We start from the raw sequence: 26,838 nt of genomic DNA, 5'->3' as shown, positions 1-26,838 counted from the left end.
TTTAGTCATTTTATTGCTGTACTATTCATACATGACATGAAAGGGGAAAAATAAATTTTTGTAAAAATTTTTTAGACAACTTTGCACATCAAGTAGAAATTGATATGAATCAGACATTTTTAAAAATTTTTGCCAAATATAAATTTAGTTTTTTGTGACTGTTTTCTATTTGATTTCTTATCTGTGACGATGACTAAAGTTATTTGTTTTTTATTTAAATTGAAAAAATATAATACATACACAAAAAAAATCCAAGTAGCATGTATGAGATGGGAATAAAATAAGCATTTTGTGTTTCTTTCTAAATAAATAAATTAATGTTAAATATCTAAATGATAAAACTAGCAATTAAGGAGTAAATGTATTAACATTGCATTTGTTATAGTGAGGACTTACTGTAATTTAACAATGAGATCATTCATAGAAAAAACCAAAAACATCGTGATGTTTAGTATTTTTTATTCCAATTTTTAAAAGAGCATGTTTTATGTTAAAAGGACTTTAACTGATAGCTGTGAACCAATTATCTTTAAGTGTTATTATCCTGTGTTCATACAAATTTGCATATTTTAGTGAGAATAAAACTGGTTAACTGGATAATAGGAGCTACTGACCCAGTAGCCTTCACGTCGTTACATCATCAGCCTTCAGCAGCCTTCAGTGTTCGGCTGACTCTGTATCAGACTTATTCATTTAATCTTGTTCACCCAAATTAGCTTACTAAGTGTCAAAAACCTATTCCACAGTAACACTGGACATAGATGTATAGTGCAGAGACCTGGGCTTAAGGTGAACAACTGCAGGTATGATAAGATACAAATGGTTCAACAAAAAAGATAATGTAGGGTTATTAGATAACAGCTGTAATAAAAGAGTTACTTAAATATATCTTTAAGTTAAAGTCAGTATGCAGCTGTTGGTTTTGCAAATGATTAGATGTTCTGTTTTCAGTAAAGATGTATTTTTCAATTTCCTTAAAGAAAGAAGGAAAGCATTGCATGAAACAACTTTAAAAGAGCAAATCATTAATATGGCGTTTAATTTACAATAATAATAAAAAAATCTAGCCAGAAGAAACAAAATCCCACATTTTCTTGCACTCACTCCCAGGCTCTATTCCTGTTCATGTAAAGACATTATCTCCATTCAGAGTGCAGACTTACAAAACAGCTTTGCTGAAAATATCTGGAGAAAATAGCAAATAAATCTGAAACTCAAACAGCAAACGGTGGTGGTGTACAAACGTTTTCAATGACCTGAATGAAAGAATGAAAAAACAAACAAACATGGGACTTCATAAAGACTGATAACACATAAAAAGTTACCATGTTTTGCTGTTGCTGCAACCAAACTGATGTTATTTAGAGAAATGATCAAGATTAAAAAATAATAATAATAATGTTGAGAAATTCAGTCAGTCACCATGTCAACCAGATGAAAACCCGATTCCTTACTGGCAGTGAAGCTGATGAAATGCTAGAGGGTTACTAGTGCATTAAAAACGTTAATATTCAGGTTATTAAACAGAAAAACAAAATATACAGGGAAGTGGCCGTGGAACGAGTGTGTAACCTAGTGGAGACATTAGGGATTGCAAGGTCATAATACAGAAACTGAAAATACAAGACCTGTCATGGACTTTGAGCGCTCTTAAACACTTTATGACTCAGGTTGAGACGTTTTGATTTAACATAGTTCATTAGTTTGTGTAGACCTTAGTTCTGTTCAGTTTGCTCTATGGGCCGGTGACCAGAATTGAACTAAAAAGGTTCAGGTTGAAAAACTACCAAAGGTTCATGTCATAGTTTAAAGTCTTTTAAATAAGACGCCAGAGAAAATGCAACCAAATCAAACCTGATCTCATTGATTTGGAGTGGCATGACCCCAAACAGATCTAGAAAATGCAATCCTTATTGAAAATTATCTGTATTTAACCGGTTTATTTTTGACATTAAAATTTGTTTTATGTTTTAAAACATTGAAGTGGGACAAAACCCCCAAAGAGAAACAATCTGTAAGGGGAAGATACTTTATTGTAGCACTGTAGATGACATCCACTATAAAACTATATGACATTATTATTTCAGGTTAGTCCGTTATTGTTCATCCTATTTGATTTCCTAATTTGTATTGCGGGCAGTTTTACTTCAGGCTGTCTTTTGCAGAAATTGTTCTTCTGTTTCCTCTTTCTCTGTCACACCTGGTGTGTTTACTGAATGCCGCTCACCTGTTCGCTCATGCTTAGTCTTTGGTTAGCGTACCTGCTATTTGTGTTAAGGATTGTGTATTTTTCTGAATTTCATTTTTTCTTTGCTATGTTTGGCTTTCCTGCTGAAAGGTTCTTAAAAACATTCTAGTTGCAACAAACTCCCTTTTTAATTTGGGCCACATCAAGATAAATAATGTCATTAAAAACATTCTGTTGGATTTATTTTAAAGGAATTGTAAGGCATGAATATTGATTTTTGCACTTGTGACTTTAAAAAAGTTATATATATTTCTAATCATGTTTTCCACTAAGTAATACACACAGATTAAAGGTTTTTTCTGTAACTTTTATTGTCAGATTATACCACTACATTATTCAAATAGTTTTTCACTCATCTGTAGCAGTTCAGAAGCTGCTGTAGTTTCTAAAGGACTTAGCTGAATCTGGGTAACCCAGTTTCTCACTGAGCCATTTTCCCAGAACAAGCAGGTGGGCTGCAGTAGTTTTCCCTTTGGTCCGCAGTTCAGAGCTGCTGCTTGTTGCCGTTTTGGTTTAATAATTGATATTCCACGTCTTCTATTTGAACTTTTCTTCTTTCATTCAGTGCTGCTCTCAGCTCTTTTTCACTAGAAAGAAAGAAACAGTGCAGGCAGGATCAAAGATGAAATCCTTATCTACATTAAATTTTTATAAGGACAAAATGAACAATTTGCATCTTGATTTTTTAATCAAGATGCCCTGCCCTCATCTTTTTCACCTGGGTGGGATGAAAGTAATCCCACAAGTCAGGTTGAGCTGATGCAGAATCACAGGATGATTTGGCAACTGCCAGAAAAACAGAACAGGTTTAGCACCAAGCTGAGCCTTGCTGAGTTTTTTTTGCCATCTTAAATGTGAACAAACCTTCGGAGGAGAGACAGAGGCACTGGGTTTGCCAGAGGCGATGTGGCGGACGGCTCTCTGGAGGATTGCACCCTGATCCGTGAGCCTCTGCAGGTATTCTGAGCTTTCCTTTGTGCTGTCACTGCTCTCACCAAGCTGTAAGTTTGCAACAAATATAAAAGCACCTTGACAATCCAGAGCAAAATAGTTAAAAAAGGAGTTTTTAAAAGCTCACCTGGTTTTTATACAAAATGTGAGCCTCTTTTTCGTGGTTCAGAGCTAATTGTAACTCCCCTTTGATTTCATAAACAATGGCAAGCACATGGTGACTAAAAAAAACAGAAAGAAATGTAAATTAATTCAGAAGAACTGGAAGAAAAACAACTAACATGACATGCATACCTGTGTGCATGCTTCAGCGATTTTGCACCGTGATATTTAGAGGTTAAAGTCAAGGCGTTCTGCAGGAACTTCAGTGAAAGCTCATTTTCCATCAGGGCATGGAGGACTAAACCCAGCATAGTCTGTCAGGTAAAACCCAAAAAACAACAGTCATACTTCAGTTACAAAACGAGTGAGCTGCAGATAACACCGTTTGAAGAAAACAAAGGTACAAGAGTTTTGTTTTTGTCTTTAATGGGACAATAAAACATTGACAATCATGAATAAGCACAATTAACGTAAGTAAATGCATTGAGTTAGTTTTGACTTAATTCAAGTGGACTAAGATATTTGCACTAGAAACTAGACAAAATAATACTTCAGTTTTTGCAGTGAACAGAGAAAATCATGTGATTTTTATACATTTATTGTTAGTTTTAGAGTATTTGATGATGACAAAAGCACACAGGTCCAGTTAAAACCCCGTCAAATTCCTCTTGTTTGTGTTTGTGATGGTAGCACAGACAAAGGGTTTGGTGAACGAGGATAGGTCAATCCCCATTAAAATGACAACAAACAAAATGTTACATAAAGATATTTTTTAAGTATGCTAAAGCAGATACAACTGGACTTACATCCAGAAGTGCAATTTGTGGATGATCTTCTCCGATAATGAGCAGAGTGAGGTATCGAGCGCGATACAGGAGCTGGAGGGAAGTCGACAGGCGGCCTCCGGCAAAGAAATACAGCGCCAGGTGAGTCTAAATCACAGGAAGGATATAAACACTTGCAAATTGTTCATAATTTAGATATAAAACCTCATAGTAGACAATAAACTGGTTGGACTGGTGAAGAGGTAAAGCAACACACATAGTCCTGTACGGTCTGCGGATGGTCTGTCCCTTGTATTCTCTCAGAAATCAAAGCAGCTTTTTCCTGAAGAATGAGAGCCTGGGATGGGCAAAATGACAACGTTACTTCACAGGAAGACATCGAAAAGAAAACTTTAAAACCTAAACGGAGGCTGACGTGTTGAGTTAGATGGAATAAAAGCGGTACATCATGGAAGAAAATGACATCAACTGATATTTACGTCATCATTTTCTCCTAAGGTGTATCTGAGCCGCCCAAGGAGACGCAGACACTTGGAAACGTCCTCATGCAGGATCCCACAAACGCTGCTGAAAAGAGTCAGGGCTTGACCAAGCAAGTCCAGACCTGCTCTGAGAAACCCTGGGAAGCAAAAAAAGAGAGAAGAAAACAGCAATTAGTGAACCACTTCTCCTATAACCCTTCTGGAAATGCATTCTTCTTATTTTGTGTGACTCAAATTAGCACATTATGAGAAACAACACAGAAATTGTGGGATTAGCTCTCTTATTCCTAAATAAAATCCGATGTAACCGTTCGGCTTTAGACTTCATCTAATTAGTAAAAAGAGTCCAGTAAAAATCCAACTGTTCTGTGGAAACCTCAGAGGTTTTTTAGAGAATATTACAGAACAAACAGCATCGTTAAGACAGGTCAGAGGAGGGGTGTCCAAAGTGTGGCCCGGGGACCATTTATGGGCCATGAACTGATTTTGTGCGGCCCACCAATTGCTTTTTTCTGAGTTTGTTTCTCCCCTCAGCGGTCAACTGAGGTACAACCGCTAATGTAACCTATTCTGTGTTACTATTTCCATTATTAGTAGCTTATTATTGTTATCTCACTATTATTATCATTAGTTTTTCCTCAGTGTTTTTTAATGAATTTATTGTTATGTAGCACAGATTAACGAGACTTTATAAGTGTACTTTGACAAATAGTTGGTAATTATTCTGGTGCTGTATAACAAATAATTTCTTGGTTTTAAAATCCAGATTGAAATAAATAGAAAAATAAATAAATCACCCCGCTGTGCTGCCAGCTGTGCTTGCTGTACGAGTCCGGCAGCATCAGTCGACGTTGGTTTGAGATGTTTGACCACAGGAAAGATGTTCACCACATCATCCTCGCTGAACGCTGGCTTGTGTCGGCACTCAAACATGTACTCTCTCAGCTGCAGCTGAGCAGAGACGAAGGAAAGAGGTCAGCCGCTTAAATTATTCACACCACAGCTGGAGACAATTTGTCTGTCTGACCTTCTTTTTGTGAATTAAGGAAATATATTTATAAACCCTGAAAAACCCTGAAATCATACTTAAGGAGAGCAATTTCAGCCAAAATTGAACAAATAAACAAATCAAAAATTAGTAACCATATGATAAATAAAATAATAAATAAATGAATAAATAATATAAGTGAGGTAATTATTATGACAGTGATTAAATAAAGATTATTGCTTATTATTTCTTGATTTATTTATTTAATTTTGGCAGAAATGGCTCTCCATATTACTATGCAATTCTTGAACGCCTGCAGCTACAAATTACACCACTGATGCATTAATTTCAAACTCTGGTTTAGAGATACTCCTATCTTTTGTTCAACAAGCAGATCGAGTAGTTAATTTTAACCTCAAAAACAAAGAACAGCTGTCATTTGGCCTGTCGTGACAATTTAGGATTAAGTATGATTCTTAGGATGTAAAAAAGTGTTATTCAATAAAATATATAAAAAATAAAAACAACTTATATAGATGTGTTAAAAAGTGATTCCTACCTGAATGCCTGTCTTGATGGACATCTCTCTCAAAAGTGAAATCTTCTGAAGGTTGTGCTTTTCTATTTCTTCTTCTATGCTTTCACTGAGTGCAGAGATTAAAAGACAGTAAAGGAAAGTTCTGCTAAGTTCTGCCACACAGACACAAATGCACCTTTTAAATGTATAGTGGTAATAATCTTCCGCTTCCGTCTTGATCCTGCTCCACAGATCATCAGAAGTCAGTTTTGCCCACAAACTGCTGGTCGGGAAGTTCGCTCGGTCGCTCTGGGTTCGGCGGCGGCGGCTCCTGCGGCGGGACGGCAGCTCATCGCTGCAGGAATCAGGAACAGGAGCGGAGGACGAGCTCAGGAGGCAGTTTAGGAAGTGACTGACAGCTGCAGAAAACGCTGCAGGCTCCACATCCTGACAGAAAAACGTCAGTAAATTAAGCTCTAAACAGAGGATTTCATGTTCGGTCTAAACCAGTGTTTCTCAAACTTATTCAGGCTGAAGACCGCTTACCCCAAACACTCACACAACATCTTCATATATAATCTGAAATTAAAACATTGGTCTCTTAAATTCCGCTTAAAGTGAAGGGTGGCGCTGTGTTGTAAATATGACTTATTACAGGTTATTTACAGGTCCTGAAGGTTTGGATTCCAAGCTTTCCGATGATAGAAAACACATGAAAATCAAAACAGTTAGTTACATTAATAATATTTTAGGTCTATTTGTAATTTAGAAGCACAATAAAAGAAAAATAGATTCGAGTTGCGTTGGAAAAAACAAACATTTTCTTTCAGCCAGTAGATACAGCTCAACATAAATAATTTAACTTTAGGTGTTAAGATTCAGTTGTTCATCGCCTCGTATCACAGCACAGCGGCAGACCGAGATCTGAATCGTAACAGTTTTCCCACCCCTATCTTTAAGTTTTTTATTTAGTTACCCACCGGTCTTAAGCCATTTATCCATTATTATTTTTAACCACAATCCTTTGGTAAGCTAACTGTAGCGTAGCACTTAAACTAAAGTAACGGCAAATAACCAGACATGCAGTACCTGGCGGGCCACTAGAGGGCGCCCGCGGACCACAGTTTGAGAAGGACTGGTCTAAACAAATTTCTCTCTCAGCACCTTCATGTAGGTCCTGAAGATGTGTTTCGCACTTCTGGTGATGACTTCACTGATGGAAATTCTCTGTGGGAAGATGGATTGATTATTTAGACATGGTTAGACATTTATCTAAGACAAAAGATGTTTATTTTTAATGTTAAAAATTTACGTTACATTTACATGCGGTAGATAAGCAGTAATGCTTTTCTACTGCATAAGTCAGGGGTGTTAAAACTTTTTGTCACATGGCCAAAATTGTTGAGTCAAAAGTATTTCTGGGTCAAGAAAATAACAACAACGACAAAAAACAAGCAAATAGAGATGTCTTTTTTATGTTAGTTTTCAGTTTGTTTTTGACTCGACTGAACAAAATTATCCTCATTATAAGAAAAGGTCTCTTTCTTTCAAAATGTTTGCTAACATTTAGCCAAGTTTAAGAAATCAGATAAAAACTGATTTGGCTGCAGTTAAAGTTAGTAAAAGTCAGTAATAAACGGGTTTCTACTAATTAAAAAAACTTGATTATAAAAAGAAAAATACTTTGTATTGTTGTTAATGTTTCCCATTTTGAAAAAAAATATAGTACAGCTGTATTATCCATTTCATAATTAATGAAGACTCTCGTTTATGTGAATAAATACACATATTGATGTATAAGTGTGAATTTGTTTTTAGTTAAAATAAACGCGGTGTGCACCTGCACATGGCTGAGTTTTTCTCTCTCCTCCATCTCGTCCAGCTCCTTCAACACGGCACCCAGATATCGCACATTTACGCCCCGCTGATGGATCACTGAGGTCAGAGTCGCTCCATCCATCGGGACGGCCTTATGGTCGAGGCAGTCCCTCAGCTAAAAAAAACACATTCTTTTTACTTTTAGCATGTTTTTATTAGATTTTCTATTATTTTTATTTGAATGTTTTATGAGTTTAATCCTCTGGGTGATAAAGAGGAGATGACATGAGGGGTTTTCAAAAGACTTTTCAAACGTAAACTAAAACTGCAGATGTGTGTCTGGTGAATTTTTTGTTAAAACATGTTTGTTTTTCATTCAGTGGGTAGAAAATCCAGAAATTTTACTCATGCAAGAGTAGAAACACTTCATAATAAAAATACTCAAGTAAAAGTAAAAATACAGCGTAGTAGGAATAATCCAAAAAGAACAAATTTTCAAAAAAGCAAATGTAACTGAGTAAATGTAACAATAGTTACTCTCCAACTCTGAGTATAGACTTATAGTACCCTTTATTGTTTCTTGCTTTTTAAATTTTAATTGTCTTTTGTTAATATATATCTGTGTGTGTGTGTGTGTGTGTGTGTGTGTGTGTGTGCGTGTGTGTGTGTGTGTGTGTTTGTGTGTGTGTGTGTGTAAATTGCCGGTTAGCAACTTGAATAAATCTGAACTGAACTGAACTTCCTATCTGAGTTTTTTTGTGCATATTTGTAACAATTTGAGGTATTTTTGTTTTCCTTGGTTTGCCTAAATTACCATGAGCATTTCAGGTCTCATGAGCTGAAGTGGACTCATCACTCCCAGACCCGACTCACCACTGCAGGAATCTGATTTGAGAGAAGAAATGCAGCAGCTTCCCAAAGTAGACGTCTCTGTTTCTGTACGTCCGGGAGACACTCGGAGGGAAAACGCACACCTGAAAAAAAATGCAAGAAAAAACTGATGGCTGACAGTTTATTTCACCTTTTTAGTGACTTTTGAGTAAAATTACAATAGGACTTGTTGAATTATCTAGCAAAAACTTAACTTTAGTGTTCAGGTAAACACAAGTGATGGCTAGATGGAGGAAATGAATTACGAAATAGAAATAGAAGTGTGTCTGTGTATGTCTCTATGTAGTACCTGGAAAGCAAACATCAGGATTGAAGCGAATGTCAAAGTGAGAGTCACTCATAGAGCCGACATTTTCACAAGCTTTCCAGAAGATATTCCTTCTGTTTTGTTCTAAACAATAAATAAAAGAAGGGATTTACTGCTAAATAGTAAAAATCATCTTAATTATTTCATTAAATTGAGTCAGATGTTTATCCTTTTGCACAGTATTTACATGTTAAAAGTGTGTGTGTGTGTGTTGCACCATCTGAACACCAATTTTTTTGTCAGCCATCTTTAAAATGGCTACCAACAAACATGGCAGCCAAATTTTTATTTTGATATTTTTATCAGAATAAAAATATTATAATATTTTTATTTTACCAGAATATCATAATCTCATACAAAATCCCACTTTTAATTAAATAACAGAAAAATATAATCATACATAAAGAACTAACTAGTATCATAGCCATTTGTTTAATGTCTACTTTGCATTATTGCTTTATTAGTAATTAATAACTTAATACTTTTTGGGAGGATAAATATGACCAAATACCAATATCCCCTCTTCAAAATTGGAAAAACAAGAGAACATTTAATAACAGTTTAAGTTAGATTGACAGTAGGGCTGATTAATAATATCGATTTTGCAATATATATCGATATTTTCTTTCCTAGAAAAAAATCGATATTCATCCGCAAGTATCGTAATATCCAACTGTCACCTTGCTCACTCACTGCTTGCTTTGCCGGGAGAGTGATTAGGTCATCAGACTTAGAGTGATTCCTTCAGATGTTAAGTGTCAAGGCTAAAATGGTATCAAACTATTCAGAGCAGGGTACTTGGTGCACTTTCTTTACTTTACAAATGCACGTAAGCTACAGTTTGTACTGTTTCAATTAAAAGGAACATGTTTTCACACCACTTCTTTGATTCATTTTGTCCAGCTGTCGACTTTAAGTCTGTGTCCTTGTCCAACCAGAGCCAGGTATTGTGTAGTTGGTGCTTTTAATCAGTTTTCAGTTAAATTAATTCAATCCAAAATCACTCTGTCCCTCTAAAATCTTTCAGAAAATCGTAAAAGTGTATTGAATTGTATCGTTTGCTGAATATTGCAGTATATATTGTATTATGAGCAGAACATCGTGTATCGTATCGTGAGATTATTGTATCACTACAGCCCTAATTGAGAGGTATGAATGCTATTTAATTAAATGTTACAACTTTAACCTTTTGTTAATTAACCAAACATAGATGGAGTTCTAAACCTACAGTCAGATTAAGAAGTGTTAACTCTAATTTATTTGTATTTTCTTTGCATAAATCCATGTTTTCCGAACTTTTTTTTTCTTTCTGAAGATTTTATTTAGTTGTAGCTTCTCTCGGAAGCAGGCAGTATTGTTTACTTCATGGCTCCATGTCTCGACTCTTGTTGTAACAGTGCATGCCATTTTATTTACTTATTTAAAAATTATTTTCACCTGCAGCTCTCTGAGGTTCCTCAGGTTTCTCTGTGGCGAACTGATGGCCGAGATCATCAGACGCCATTTTAGCAAAAAGCTCAGACCTAAAAAAAACAACAAAAAAACATGTTTTCATCCATCTTGGTTAATCGGAGTTCCTAAACAATTTAACATGAAAAGGAAACAAAAAAAGAATAGAAGGAAGTAAGTAAGTAAGAAAGAAAGAAAGAAAGAAAACAAGGAAGGAAGGAAGGAAGGAAGGAAGGAAGGAGAGAAAAATCTAGAATTTGTTATTTTTCATGTTTTTATTGTAGGATTTGCTTTTCAATGTTCGTATTTTTCCAGACGTTTTCCAGGCGCGTGATGGTCATGTGACCTCTGTCCTCTTCCTCACCTGTGCTGGACGAAGGCTTCCACCAGCTGTGGCCGGAGGCTGGCCAGGCCGTGGCGGTGACGCTGCGGGAAGCCGAAGCTGCGGCACGCTGCGGGAACTTCCTGCTGCGCCTCAGCTGACACCAGGAAGTTCAGATCCGGAGGGAAAGTCCGCAGGAGATCCAAAATGTACGGACGTCCATCGCTGCCAAATATCCCGACTGTGGAGACGGCTGACCGGAGCTCCACAGGGCTGTCGCTGTGGTCCAGGACCTGGTGAGGCTGGATTCTCAGCGACTTACTGCTCTCACCCAGAAGCTCCAAAAACCTGCAAAAACCAAAAACATGGCGCCTTCCTTTAGCAGCATGAATGTGGCTAAAATGTGAAAACTAATGTGATGGCGTGTGGGATACAAAGTTGTAAAAAAATTAACAGCAATAATTTGGTTTCCTTAGCCTGTGATAGAAAAATATTCATTTTTAAAACTCATATTTTAACCATGTTATTCATGCATTTATAAATGTCTGAGTTCCAAACTAAATATTTCATTCACCAGCTAAATATTTAGATAGCAAACTAAACATTTAACATTCAAATTACAAATGTAGTTAGGAAGCTGAATATTTAGTTTGAAAACTAAATACTTAGTCTGTAAACTAAATACTTAGCTGTGAATTAAATATTTAGTTTGGAACTGTAACATTATCAATGTATGTGTAATATTATGAAAATATTACTGAAAAATGAACACTAAATAAACCAAATTCTAATTTTTTTTACTATCTTTACACATGGACGCCATTAGAGTTTTGGTCACCTTGGGTGAGTAAAAACTGTTTTCCCGTTGTCGTTAGAGCCGTAAACTATCTGCTCGAGGTTTTTCTCCAGTAGCCCGGGAACGACGGTCTGAGCAGTGACACGGACGCCGCGATAATCCACCACCGCCGTGCCGAGTGTGTGGAGCCCCTCTGTGTCCACGGATGCATACGCCTGGAAATACAAATATTGATCAAGAATTATATGAGGTTCTGTTGGTTTATCAGGCCTTTAAAGGATCAGAAAGTAAACTTTCTAACAGGAGAAACATCTTAAATCACCTATTAGCATATAATTAACTATCAATTAAAAATAGATTAAATCAAAACCAAACCAAAACATTATCTTCTATCTCAACTGACAGGCTGACAATTAATCAGAGAAGAAACCAGGAAGCCCATTGTTACTTTGGGGGGGCTGTAGAGATCCACAGCTCAGGTGTGTTAATCTATCAACAGGTAAACTATTAATTGCCCACTACACAGAGCAGAGAGTGACAAAAAGAAAGCTGCTTGTGAAAAAAACAAAAACAAAAAGTTCTGTTTGCAGTGTTTTTCAAAGGGCTCTGGTAAGGAGCTAAATCAGGGCCATAGAGTTTGGACAATAGACAAAAAAAATCGAAGCTGAAAAATTGTTTTGAAACTGGAAAAAAAATTAACTGAAAAAATTGAAATAGATTTTGAAACTGAAATATTTTAAATTGAAAAAAAAAATTAAGCTGAAAAAATTTTTGAACAGGAAAAAGTTTGAAACTGAAAAAAGATTTGAAAGTGAAAGGAAAATTATTTCAAGATAAAACCATTTTTGAAGCTGAAAAACAGTTTTTAAGTTTTTGAAACCGAAAAAAAAGTTTGAAAGTGAAGAAAAGGTTTGAAATTGAAAAATGTTTAAAAGTAAAAAAAATTGAAGCTGAAACATTTTTAGAAACTGACCAAACAGAATTGGAAGTGGAAAAATATATTAGAAAGTGAAAAGAAGTTTGAAAGTGAAAAAAATTGAAACAAAAAAAAAATGTGCAAAACTATTTTTCAGATTAAAGATTTTTTTTTCAGTTTCAAACTTATTTTTCAGTTACAGATAAACATTTTCAGTTTCATTTTTTCCCATTTTGAACAAACTTGACCCCAATTTAACTCCATAAGTGAGCGAATACATTGTAGCAAAATCTGATTCTACAAAATATCAACAAACAGGGAAGTACAAACAACCCATTCTGGTTTTCATTATCATAGCTATTTTTCTTCCATTTTGAAGTGATGAATGATATCACATATAACGTATTACACTGTTTTCCTAGTACACAAAACCCCCTGGAAATACGTTGAAGTTTGAGGCTGTAATGCGGAAACGGTCAGGGTTAATAAACACCTGAACTCCTCACAGGTCACACATGGCAGCAGCGTGAGCGGCAGCATCGCCCCCTACTGGCGCGTAGTGGTCCGACATGTCGAATCCCTGGCTGAAGAAGAGATTGTTCCACACAGAGACGTGGAGGTGAGGCGGCTCCCCTGGGTTCAGCGGCATGACGTTGCCCTCCGTCATGGACACGGCACCCTGAGCTGCAGCGGCCACAAAGTCACTGTTGATCTGCATGGAGAGAAAAACAAAACATCCCCAAAGGAGGAAGAGAAATTATTACAGAAAATTATACTGAAATAAGAGTAGAAGCACTTCTATGTTACTCAAGTAAAAGTACAAAAAAGTATTTGGTAAAACTCTACTCAAGTACTAACTGATCAGATTATCAGTCATTTAATATTTAAAGATGACATCATCAAACGGACCAAAATATGAATTTAAGTGGAAATTTTGGTATTTTAAGAACAAAAATGAAAATAATTCAAAATGACAAAATGAGGCAAAATATATGTTTTTTCCAAAGTAGTTTCTTTTGATAAAAAAATGCTAACAAAAACGGCAGGAGTTTGGTGAATATTTGGTTAAAACATTTTTGTTTTTCATTGTAGCAAAAATACTCCTAAAATACTCCTTATTTCAGAATAAGTAGGTTAAAACATTTTGTGCACATATGAGAAGCTTCAGACTCACTTCAAACTTGAGCAAGTTCTTCAAAAAAGTTGCTCAAGTGAATGTAATTGATTAAATTAATCACCTCTGATTATATGATTATGGAGTGAAATGAAATGTTTTGTTCATAGATGAATAAAAAAGTCAACAATAAGAGAGTTAAGAGACCAATACTTTGATTTCAGGTTGTATATGTTTGTGGGAGAGTTTCAGATTCAGCGATCCTACGCCTGAGAAGTTTGAGAAACACGTCTTTGTTCTTCTCACCCTGAAGAGTCGCCTGTCTCTGTGCCGCCGCTCCAGCAGCGAAGCTCTGGGAAGTTCTCTGGATCTCTGCAGCTCCTCGTTCCAGTCTCGAATCTGCACAAACGTCAGTGTCACCATCAAACCCAGCCTCTTAGCCTCTCTGCTTACTGATGCTGTTTGGCGTTTGTAACCTGTCCATCTGTCTCCTCTGAAGTAACACAGTCCAGGCTGTGATCTCCAGGAGGCGCCGCCCAGGCACACACCTGGACCGGAGCGCGGATGCACTCATACGGGTGCTGATAAACTCTGGATCATGACAGAGATAGGTTTTTCATATAATGCTGTGACGCCCTTTTCTATCATCAACAAACCCAGAGTGTTCACCTCCTCTTCTGCAGGGCGGCAAAGTTTTTCCTGAACGAGGGACTGAGCTGACTCAGGAGATCGACCAGAGAGTGACAGAGGATTTTAGGAGCTGCAGGTTTGGGGTTGAAGTTGAAGGCAGTGGACCTGCAGCAGAAAGACAACAGCTGTCAAGGCTGTAACCTCTAAAGTATGACAGTGAATTAAGGCCATCGTAAGAAAACAGAAGGAGTACATTTCTGCCAAAAAACACAGAGAAAACAAGAAAATTTCTGTGCTCAAAAGTCACAAATTTGATTGGGAAAATTCTGGAATTTTGATATTAATCTAAAACAATTTCTAACAAAACATGAAGATTTCTGAGTTGGATGAGTTTAAAATTGATCAAAACCCAGAAATTTCCAAATTAATCTCAGAAATTTTCTAGAAAAATGAGAATTTCTGAGTTTGAAAAATCAAAACATTTCTGTAAAAACTCATAAATGTTTAGATTAATCTCAGAAATATTCTGGAAAAACGAACATTTCTGAGATTATTCAGAAAATTTCTGAAAGTCAAGAACATTCAACTTTTGAAACTCAGAAATTTCAAATACTTTTCTAAAAATTTTCAGAGATAAATCTCAAAATGTCTGATTTTGAAATAGCAAAATTTGGTGGAATTTTACTCTTTTTTCTATCTGCTGTAGTCCTAAAGTAAGTTGCTCCAGAATCAACCAGATTTTAAAATTTCAGCAACTTTGGAATGAAAAAGAAAAGCTCTATATAAAATGTTCTATAAAAAGCATGGAAATTTCAGTGTTTGAAAAATTTTAAATTATCTATTAAAAACTCAAAAATTTTGAGATTAATCTCAGAAAAGTTTGAAAAGTCAAAAATGCTTAACTGTTGAAACTCACAAATCAAAATAATAAATCAAAATACTTATAGTGACAAAACTTTTTTCACAATAAATTATAATCAATACAATATATGCCCACTTCTGCTGAAAATACCAATAAGCGTTAGACAATTATTTTTACTATTAGTTTTTAGAAGTAGTTTTTTGTTTACTAATTTTGAAGTTAATGGATCACCAAACTATGCTGCAAAAATTCCAGTGGAGAATCGAAATCTTTGCAGCCAAATAGTTTCATGGTAATTTAAAGCTCCTTTAAACAAAGGAGCGTCCCAAAAATATTTACTCTGAAGATATTTCAGAATAAGTAGGTTAAAACATTTTGTGGACGTATGAGGAGCGTCAGACTCACTGGTTGAGGTAGAAACCCCGTGTGCAGCAGGTGATGCTGAGCTCTCGCTCCTCCATCGTCAGGATGCTGATGTACATCAGGTCTCCGTGCAACTTCCTGTTTCCTGGAGGCGGGTTCCAGCTGCTTATGTTCAGGACTCTGAGGCACTGCAGAGGCTGCACACGTCACCCAGTGTTTAACACAACTCACCTCAGGCATGTTTCCACTTATCCAGACTGAGTTCTCACCTTCCAGTCGTCTCTGATCGGCTGCAGGGGAGTAAGACGTCTTTCCTTACATCCAGGCAGGATGTAAAATGGAGGGCTGCGGGACACTGAACCCTTTTCCATGCTGTCACTTTCTGAAGCAATGAATACAGCGGTTAAAATGTTGAAGGTTTCACAAAGGCGACTAACCAAGAAGGAGTGATATTACCTTGGTGTGCTCTGGTGAATAAGGACAGGTAGGACAGCGAGCGGCCTGCAGGGTCGAGGCTCCGCAGCCGGTTGCGAACGTGACGCAGATGAACACGAACATCCCGCACTAAGTACGAATCTGAAACAAGATAAGCCATGTTTTAAAGTAAAACTATGGCTAAAAGTTTTAAGATTGATTAAAAAAATCTGTACAATTTGCACTGAGATTGGATAAAGTGCAGTTGATTAACGAAAGTGAGCTGTATTCCAAAATAGCTATTTTAGCTGCGTTAGCCACAAAGCTACCTGCTAGCATAAATTCGGTGATTTTATGGTTAGCTCAGGAGAGAGATTTGCTCTAAACAAGAGTAGTAGAGTATTTTTTTTTTACCAAGCCCCTTTCAGACAACTTTGTCAAAGAAAAAATGAGCAATTTCATTATAAATAATGTTTTATTTTAACACAACAAAACACTTTGTCATAATACGAAATTAACAGTGGACCCCGTCTTATCCCAGGTTCATATGAACTTCATTGCAAAACATAAAACCTTATCCAGTAGTTTTGTCTAGTTTCTAGTACAAATATCTTTGTCTGCTTGAAATAAGACAAAGCTAATTAAAAGTAACATTTCAGCAAGATATAGGTCAATGACTCCTTAATATTGATGAAAAAGTATTTGTTCAATGGCAGACTATTTCACTTGGGAAAAATGTCTTGTTATAAGTGTCTCCCAGTGGAACTAGTACTTAAAAAAAAAATCAATGTTAAGGAATTATTTACTTAAAACAAGACCTATATATTCCTGAAAAGTTTGTTTTTCTTATTTCAAAAGTTTTAGGGTTGATTAAAAACAAACAACAACAACAAAAAAAAAACTTGCTTGGAGATTAATCTCAGAGATTTTCTAGAAAAGGCATGGAAATTTCTGAGCTTGAAAAAATGCTTGACTTTGTACTTGAAACTAGACAAAAACACTTGTCAAGATTTTGTATTTTGCTAACCTATTTGTGAGGTTTTTTGACCCTGTGGTCAAGAAACACTCCAGATCTTAATCCCACTGAAAATCCTCAAAAAAATAAGTGAACAAAATCAAAAATTGTGACATCTTCCAAACACGGGTAATATCTGAATGGGAATAATGCTGTAATTTACATGAGAAAGTTTAATTCATTATTGGAACTTTACATAATCTGGATTATTTTTAATTAAGGTATTTGAAACACATCAAATGTTTAATGTTGAATTGTCAGTGAAAAGGTTCTTACAGCATTTAAGCTAAAATGTTTTGGGGGGAAAAAAACCCCAAACATTTGACAGTCTCAAAACTTTTGGTCACAAATGAAGTTCATAACAAAAACAAATAATTTAAAGACAAAGATTCACTTCTTTGTGTGTTAAAATATAAAACTACCATAATAAAACCATAACTATATGTGAGCTTCATCAGACATCAATAAGGCTTGGAAAGTTCCTGAACATTGTAGAGCATTCTTCTTCTTCTCCTTCTTCAGGATTTTCTGCTAGCAAACAGAATCCATAATCAATTAGGCTGAGTCGTCCAATTAGGCTGAGTTGTCCAAGTCCTGAAGCAGCTCAGAGCATCACACCGCCATCAAGTTTTAACTTTGTCCCAGTTTTGTCTCGTTGGTCCACAGAAATGTTTTCTCCAACGTCCCGGATCATCAAGGTTTTTTCTGAGAAAAATGAATCAGGCCTTTGTGTTCTTTTGGTTGGTGGATAAAGGCTCTCACTATGGTTTCTTTGGAGTCCCAAAACTTTAGAAATGGCTTTATAATCCTTTATAGATTGATAGATGTCTCTGACTTTGGTTAATACTTTATTGAACATTTATTAAAACAGAAAATACCATGAACTCCTCATACCGAGTTGTCGGGTGGCAAAGATTATAAATTAATGCATTCCTCCATAGTACTTAACTTATTTCCAATTGTGCTTGTATTTTTCTTTAGATCGGGTTTTGGTACATGTTGCTTTTTGAGATATTTTGCTCCACTTAATGATGTCAGACAAGTTACAGTGCATATAAATAATTTCTTAATTTTGCAGGTCTTGCAGTGAACAGCTATATTACCACATAAATCTTGGTTGGTTTTGATAGCTTCATTTCCCTCTGATAATTGCACTGCAAAAACAGAAAATCTTTACAAGCATTTTGTCTTTTTTCTAGCACAAATATCTTTATCCACTTGAAGTAAGACAAAACTGACTTAGAAGTAACTTTTCAGCTTGTTTTAAGTCAATCATTCCTTAATATTGATGAAAAAGTACTTCTTCCATTAGCAGATTATTTCACTAATAACATGATAAATTTTTATCATGTTATTAGTGAAATAATCTTGTTATAAGTAAATTTATAAAACTTATAACAAGTGTTACAAATTCCTTAATATTAAGGAATATTAATATTAGTTTAAATATTAATATTATTAAAGAATAATATTAATTTTCCTTAATATTAAGGAATATTAAGGAATGTTCCTTAATATTACTTCCTTAAAACAAGCTCCTATATCTTTCTGAAAAGGAACTTGTCAGTTTGTTTTTCTTATTTCAAGTGAACTAAGATATTTTCTCTAGAAACTGGACATAAAACACTTGGTCAGTGTGTAATTTGAAAACTGCTTTTTGTATTTACTCACATTATTTATGTTTAATTTTAAAACTTTTGACTGAAAAAAAAAACAAATAAATCTCTCCAACTTCCTCACTATGGTTCATATTTACAGATATATAAAAAGACCCACAAAGTGAAATGATTTGGTGACTTTTTGTGTTTTTTGTCAACTTTAATAGTTATATTTTCAATGTTTGGTTACTTCTCACTAAATTTGCTCAATTTTCAGCTTTTTCAAAGCAGCTGTCAGCATGTAAGTATGTAAAATGTTCAGACTGATTCTCTTCTGGTAGCTTCCGGTCCAAAGTCGGATGAAGATACAGCTTCAAATCAAATGATTGTCGTGAAAAGCGGTGAGTAGAGAGGATGAGGGGAGAAAGTTAGAGTCAGTTACCCTCCACCACCCTGATCAGCGCCCCCTCCTGGATTCCCTGGATGGAGCCCAGCTTGGCGGCGCTGTCCAGGACGGCGCCTCCCAGCTGCAGGGAGAAGCAGGAGTGGTGGCAGGTGAGTTCATGATCCATCAGCACCTGATGGAGCTCAGATACCGACATCTGCCCTGACACCTGAGAGGGGAGGATAATCAATCAATCAGTCAATCAAGTTTATTTGTATAGCACATTTAAGTCATACAAACACAAATACACAGTCATGAAGACACAAACAACCTGAGGGAAGTTGGAACCTCATCTTCAAATCAGACAGAATTGGTGTCAAATGTTTGTGCTACGTTTGTGAATCAAAACTTTTTGTTTGTGGTGCTATCATTTTAAATATACTAAGAAATGTTTCCAGAGGTCATGAAAGGTCAACTCCCGTCCCCAGCTTCTCCAAATCAGACAAAACTGGTGTCAATCAACTCAACTACATTTATGCTGGTTTGTGCAGCAAAAGTCTTTGTGCTGTTTTGACTTTGAACCTTTTAATGAATGTTTAAAGGTCATTTTGATTTTGTAAAAGTGGGGGTCAAAAGTGGTTGACCTTTTGACCCTTAAACTTTCATTAATATCTTCAAAGCCAAAGCAGCACAAACCAAAAATAATTTGCTGCACAAACGTTTAACACCAGATTTGTCTGATTTGAAGAACGAACTTCACTCAAGTCAAACATTACCGTTGTTACACATCAGAAATGTGGATTGATGTTTCATTTATAATGTTTGAAAAGCAGCAGGTGGGTTTTTAGATCAGATTTAAAGGAACTCAGTGTTTACATCCGAGTCTGAAATGGTGGTGATCCAGACTACCAATCATTACCAATCAGTTTATAAAAACACACAATTACAAAGTCATAAAGACTGTCAATGATTGAGCAAACACCAAAATCATTCAGATCAAAATGTTGGTCAGTGTTTCATTGATTATATTTCTAAAATAACTCTATTGCCAGAGGAAGGACTTTAGAAGTGGGTTGATGCACTCTATCGCCAGCAGAGTGATCAAATGGGGGGAGGTAGAGGCACTTTTAGGAAAATACTGAAGAAAGCAGAACCTGAAGATCAAAACTTTCAGCTCCAGGTGGCTGAATTCGGACTGTAAACTCGTCCTCATGAAGATCAGTGGCTTCTCCATCACTCGGCAGAGTTTTTCTCTTGTTGGACAGCTGGAGATCCTCAGAGGTTTCTGAAGTCACACCTGAGGTTTGAAGAATTAAACCTTAAACATCATAATAACAGAATGTTGCACATAAATATGAACAAAGATGGACGCCGATCACCAACCTTTGACAAGCGGCTCCTCCTCTGAAAGAGGCTGCAAACCATTTTTACCCTGGTCCTCCGTTTCTCTCTTCATGTTTTCTGCATCGTTCATGTGAGTCTCGTTAAATATGGACTCGTCTCCTGGCTCATCAGTGTGGATAATTTCATTTTTTACGTTATGAACTCCTGGATCTTCATCACTTCGGTCATGTTTTACTTGGAAGTCCTCATGAGTGTTGTTGGTTTCACGTTCTGTACCAAAGTATTCGGTCCTCTCAGAACCTTTTCCACTGGGATGGATCAGTACCTGGTGCTGCTCAGTCCAAACAAACCCTGCTACGCTCTCTTCATGAAGCTTGGTGTTTTGCTCTATTTCTGATTTTGCTTTTGTTGAAGTTGTGATGCCTTTATCGTCCTCCATCTGAATTTCTGCTTCAGAGTCAGTCTGAGTCTGAACCTCCGCACTAATCTGAGTCTCCACTTCGGTTTGCGTCTCCACCTCAGAGAAACACCTGTCTCTTCCTTCCCTCGCGTCTCCTTCATCTCCCTGCGCCTCGTCTTCTTCAGAAACAAGCAGACACACCATGGGCTCCACCAGAGTCACTTCGCCTGCAGGGTTGCTGCTGAGTATGATGTCAGGAAACAGGAAGTGCTCTGGCTTAAGAGCAGGGTTTGCTATACCAGTTGAAGGGTTTATCATGCTGTCATCCAAAGAGTCAAAATCGCTTTCCTCGCTTGATAGAAGAGGGGATTCCTCAGCGCCGCGTTGAACCGGATCATCCGGCTGCTTGAAGTAGCTTAACAATCTGCGGCAGCACTGGAAGATGTTTCCCATCGTCACGCCGTGCCAGGCTGGACACAGAAAAAATTGTTTTTAATTTTGCTATTTGTTTTTATCTGGTATTTACCAAATGAGAATAATTTTGGGACTCCTAATTTACAAGAGAAAATTAAATTTGATTTAATGTGAGGAAGAAAAACAGAATAGAGTGTAAAAATCTAGTTTCAGCTCTTTGTGGAGCTTTAGATCCAAATTAGCTGAAGGTTCCTGTTAAATTTTCTATAGAATGTTGTCAGAGTTTTTCTGAAAAAACATACTTTTAGGATTATTTTTACTTCTGTACTTTTTACTTTAATTTTAGTAATTTTATTATGAAGTATTTCTAATCCTACTTGAGTAAAATTTATGTTTTATATTTATGTTTTAACCAAAAATTCACCAGACACAGACCTGCAGTTTCTGTTAAAGTTTCATAAGATTTTTTTTTTTAAAGAAACTGATTAGAATTTTTTTCATTATTATTTTTGCCTGATTTTTGTTATTTTGTAATTATGTTAGTTATATTAATAATTTTGGTGCTTAAAATACCAAAATTTCCACATAACTTTATATTTCAGTCCATATGATGAATATTTTTTAAATATTAAATGTTTTAATCAGTTACTCAGATTTTTTACCAAATAATTTTTTACTTTTATTTGAGTAAAACAATGACTGTATTCAAGGAAAAGTACAAATATTTCAACATATTTTAACTCACGTAGAAGAAAATAGTAACCATCCAAAAAAAAATCACTCAAGTAAGATTAAAAAAGTATTTTGGTAAAACATTGACTTGAGTGCTGAGTAACTGATCAAATTATCAATTCCTTAATATTTTTAAAATATGTCACCAGATGGACTAAAATATAAAGTTAAAGAATAATGTTGGTGTTTTAAGGACCAAAATGTAAATAATTTATATAAGCAACAAAAAATAATAAAATCAGGCAAAAAAAAAAAAAAATTTCCAAATAAATTTCAAAAATTAATTTTTGGTTAAACCATGTTTGTTTTTATATTCATCAGGTAAAAATTAAGGAGGATACTTCATAAAAAAAATACTCAAATAAAAGTAAAAAATACAGCTTAGTAAGAATACTCCTAAAAGCACATTTTAAAAAAAAGTTACTCAAGTAAATTTAATTGAGTAAATATAACTAGCTCTGGGATTCACCGAACACAGACTGGACAATCTACAATTTTAGGTCCAGTCTTGTGGATGGTGCAGAGCATTTAATGAATCCATGAAAGAAAAGTTTAAAAAGTAAGCCGGAGATGACAAAATCAGAGTTCAACCACATGAGGATTTGAAAATAGATCCAGCTGTGAAGATTAATTTCTGATTTAAAGCACCAAATGTCATGAGAGCCTAAACTGTTGCAGGTGAAGGTTTGCATGATCCTCAAACACAACAAAAATATGACATCAGATGTGTGAGACCTACCATCCAGTGAAGAAGAAGAAATCAGTCACTCTGTGTCATCTTGTCTCATATCTTCTGGTTCCCATTCTGGTGAAATCACAGAGTTTCCCAGGATTTCCTCCAGACGCTCTCCTGTCCTTGCTGTGCGACTACATTACACAAACTGAGTGTCCTTCATGAGTGGGGGGAGAAAGGGGAGCTGTCACACAGCCTGTGGGCCCTCTCCCTGTTCAGACAATACCCAACAGCAGCCAGCAGGGGGCTCCCGCTCTGCTGCACATGATGTAACTTCCTGTGTGATTCAGATTGACGTATGCAGGTGGCAGCATGAGTGCGTTACCGCCATCCACTGGCGAAATAACGATTCTTCTAACCTTTTCTCTTCATAGACTGACTCAGAAAGGTTTATCAGTTAGTTTGTAACTAGTTACATTTACTTGAGTGTCTTTACGAAAAAAAAATCTTCTAGAAGCATTTTTACTATGCTGTACCTTTTATGTTTACTTGAGTACTTTATTATGAAGTATTTCTACTCTTACTTGAGTAAAACTTATGAAGAATAAGCTTGTATTGAGAAAAACTTGACCAGAAACAAACACACCCGAAGTTATTGTTAAAGTTTCATGAGTTTAATATTGAGAGAAATGGATTTGGAAAAATGTTTGTTTTGTCTGATTCTGATATTTTATAATGATCTTTTATATGAATAATTTTCATTTTGATATTTAACATACCAAATTTTCCACATAATTTTACATTTTAGTCCATCTGATGACGTAATGTTTAAATATTAAATGATTGATGCTTTGACCAGTTACTCAGCACTTAGTCCTTTATTGATGACTTCTTTATGTTTGAGTAATTTCTTGGACAGCTACGTTTTAACTTTACTTCATTAAGAATACGTTGAAGTAGCGTCATTTATTTGAGTACTACTTTTGGGTACTCACACCTCTGATTATTATTGTTTTTTTTTACCATTATGTGACATTATAAGCGCAAATGTTCGTGTATATTATTTATTTTTTTGGTGATAGACCAATATAATTTTCAATAACTGTATAGTTTTTTTCTGTTATGGTCTTGTATATTATTATTATTATTATTATTATTATTATTATTATTATTATTATTATTATTATTATTATTATTAGTAGTAGTAGTAGTAGTAGTAGTAGTAGTAGTAGTAGTAATAGTAGCAGCACCACTGCTACTATTACTACTACTATTATATTGCCACAATCCTATTTTTGTATATTGTTTTTAACACAAAATTTCGTTCTTTTGTGACATCACACTTCTGTGAACTTTGTAACTGACAGCCATCAGCAGACAGTTGCTATGGAGTTGCTATGACAACAACAAAGAAACCACAAGCTTAATGTTAGAGATTTTTTATCATTTTTATTTTTACTTTCAGTCAATATTAATCAATAGTTAATCAACATTCAGTCTAATGTTAATCAGTAATGACGGTGCTAAAACTTTTTGATTGCTGTGTTGAGTATCTGTGTTCCTGAGAACTGATTGTTCCCTCCAGATTCTGCTCTCAAGGAAAAGAGCCTGATGGCCTGTGTGTTAGATTGAGCTTGCCATCTGTCTTATTGTTTATCTTTTCTGACTACTGTTTTCCCAAATAAAAGGCCTCCTCTAGCAGAGAGAGGGGAGAACGCTCTGTGGACGACTCGGAGGAGCAGTTCGCTGAGACTTCTCCTTTTGCAAAAGCTTGGTCATAAAATTCACATACGTTGTCTGTGGTTCTTTTAATGAAGGTTCAAGGAAAATACCTATCACTTATAACTAGTTAACGGCTCGTTTCTAACTTTTAAACAATATAAGTACATTACAGGTATTACTAGATTACTCTTTCTGCATAATCTACACACCTTTGTGTGATACTAAGATACATATTATACATATTATATTAACTGTAGTACCTACTGCCGAACTAGCAAAATTAGCTTAGCTAATGAGACCTATTCTATTCTAATTAAGAATAAGAGGCTATAGAGCAGGTGTCCCCAAACTACGGCCCGCGGGCCTCCACATTTGGTCCGGCCCCCTGAACAATACCAGAGAGCATTCAGATTTTTTTTTTCGTTTATTGTATTTTCCGGTTTATATGTAGATTTTTCTTCAACCAGCAGGGGGCTCTTTAGCAGGAAGTGTGTCCTGTAAACTGTGGGTGTTTTGTTTTGCATGGCGCATTGCTGCCATCTGTTGGACTTTTAGGGAACTGCTTGACTTCTATGTTATTTAATCAATACGGTTGTTTGCTAGCGGTAGAGCAGATGAACACACCTGTCTGTTATGAACGCCAATGCCTGTAAGTAGTAGCTTATACTTCAAAACGAGCCTTTATGTTAACATATGAGAAATTAATAGATTACAGCTATGTTCCCTCAATGGTACTAGTTAGTCCCAGTGACCGTTTCACTAATGGTTTTTGCCCATGTGCTTTCTGGGTAAAAATTAATCGAGAAACGCCTTCTTCCCCCCCCCGTCAACAATGTCCGGCCCCCCACCAGAGAAGGGAAAAGTTATGTGGCCCTCACAGGAAAAAGCTTCACATTTACAGTATAAAACTGAAATATTGGCCAGGATTTAAAAATAACATACTTAAATTCAAAGTGGAACTCAGCAAGAAAGCTAACAAGATGTTAGTTTTCTTGCTAAAATTTTGTTTATTTTTGCATCTAAAAGCAGCAGACTATTTACAAGAAATGAAAAAATAACCACATTGATGTAAACATTTTCTTAACGCTGCCACCTACATGAAGTCTACCAGTTGATGGGAGGAAGGATCTGCAGTAACACTCCTTTGTGCATGTAGGATGGTTGGGCTATCCATGTGATGCTGGGGCCCAGTCAAAGTCCAAACATATTAAATTGAGAATCTGTGAATAGAACAATGATGTTTTCAGAAACTCAATCTGAATATTGTCGAGTGTTTATATTTCAATCAGTCAGTTTGATTGTATTATTGACAATATATTTCATTAATTTTAAATCACTGGTACAAAATTTAAATTCCATGTTTTATATTTACAGACACTCTTGGTAAATGATGAATGTCCCTGGATTTTCTCTTGGGCTTCATGATGTAATCAAATGAATTCCACATTTTCTCTTGTCTTGTGTTTACTGAAGCACCTCCTCTGTCCTAAACCAGCTAAAAACAAACCTCTCAGTATTCACATCCTGTTTCCTCAAAGATTTGTTTGGCGTCAGCTGAAAAGAAGGTCTGTGGCCACCAGAGAGCGAGACATTAATATTCTGAACACACCAAGAGCAAATCAACTGCTGGAGAAACTCTCTGCTGCTGCTTGTTTATTCAGTAGCAGCTCCATTAAAGTTCATGCTGTGTGAATAATATATTAAATGAAACCTTGACTAACATTAAAATAAGATGTATTTTTCTGTAGCAACAAGGAAACATTTCACAACAGAATGTTTGATTGTTAAGTCATGCAGTAATGTGTAATTGTGAGTTTACTGTAAATATTCCACCAAAATGGTAAAAAAAAAATGTTGGATTTATGTGGCAGTATACTGCAAGTGACAGTATTTCTTACAGCAAGAATTTTTATTTTTTAGATATTTTGCAAATATTTCTGAACTCCACAAATCAGTGATTTTTATTGCAAAAGAAAAAAAAAGTAATGAAATGTTATTCTACATTTTACAGATATTAAATTTAAATAAGTACTTATCGAATGCAGACACAGTCATTTATTAATGTTTTAACAGTTTGTTAGTAGGCTTTATGATGTGTTCTGGGACAACCGGCCCTTTAAGAACATTCATGATGTTGATGTGGCCCAAAATGAAAAAGAGCTCAACATCCCTGATATGCAGGATTTTATCCAGACAGAAGACAAAAATATGGTTGAGGATGCCTGTTCTTAAGTTGTTTCAAGAGTTATTGTAGAAATATTGGAGCAGATACATCTGCTCAGATATCCTGGTTAGATTTCAAAATGTCAGTTCTTTCAGTCTCAACATCCTTGGATCAATCATTTTTCATAAATTTAAGCATAAAAACCTACAAAACTCCCTAAATTCAGCTGGTATATAATATTACTATGCATTGTAATGATTGAACTGACTAAAAAGACTAAGTAGTTTTAGAAAGTTCATTTCAGTCGTATTTTACATTATATAAAAAGCACAATATGTAATCAGCCCAGGTGTGAGAGAATGAATTTTTTTGACTAATAATCAGTTTTTCCTTTGCTTTTAATTCTCCACCTTTTCCAAAAGTAGTCATGTTATAA

At 35.6% G+C, this 26,838-nt stretch overlaps 1 pseudogene; it reads right to left on the bottom strand.

Annotated features, from left to right (window-relative positions):
- Window positions 1-1,074: 1,074 nt before the first annotated feature.
- LOC106950034 (clustered mitochondria protein homolog) lies at window positions 1,075-22,832 on the bottom strand (annotated as a pseudogene).
- Window positions 22,833-26,838: the final 4,006 nt, after the last annotated feature.

This window comes from Poecilia latipinna, unplaced genomic scaffold, assembly GCF_001443285.1.
Source record: "Poecilia latipinna isolate Pla-1442-1.1 unplaced genomic scaffold, P_latipinna-1.0 Scaffold375, whole genome shotgun sequence".
In the NCBI taxonomy this organism is placed as follows: Eukaryota; Metazoa; Chordata; class Actinopteri; order Cyprinodontiformes; family Poeciliidae; genus Poecilia; species Poecilia latipinna.
Note: the sequence above shows the minus strand (reverse complement) of the source record. Positions and strands in the feature narration are given on the sequence as shown.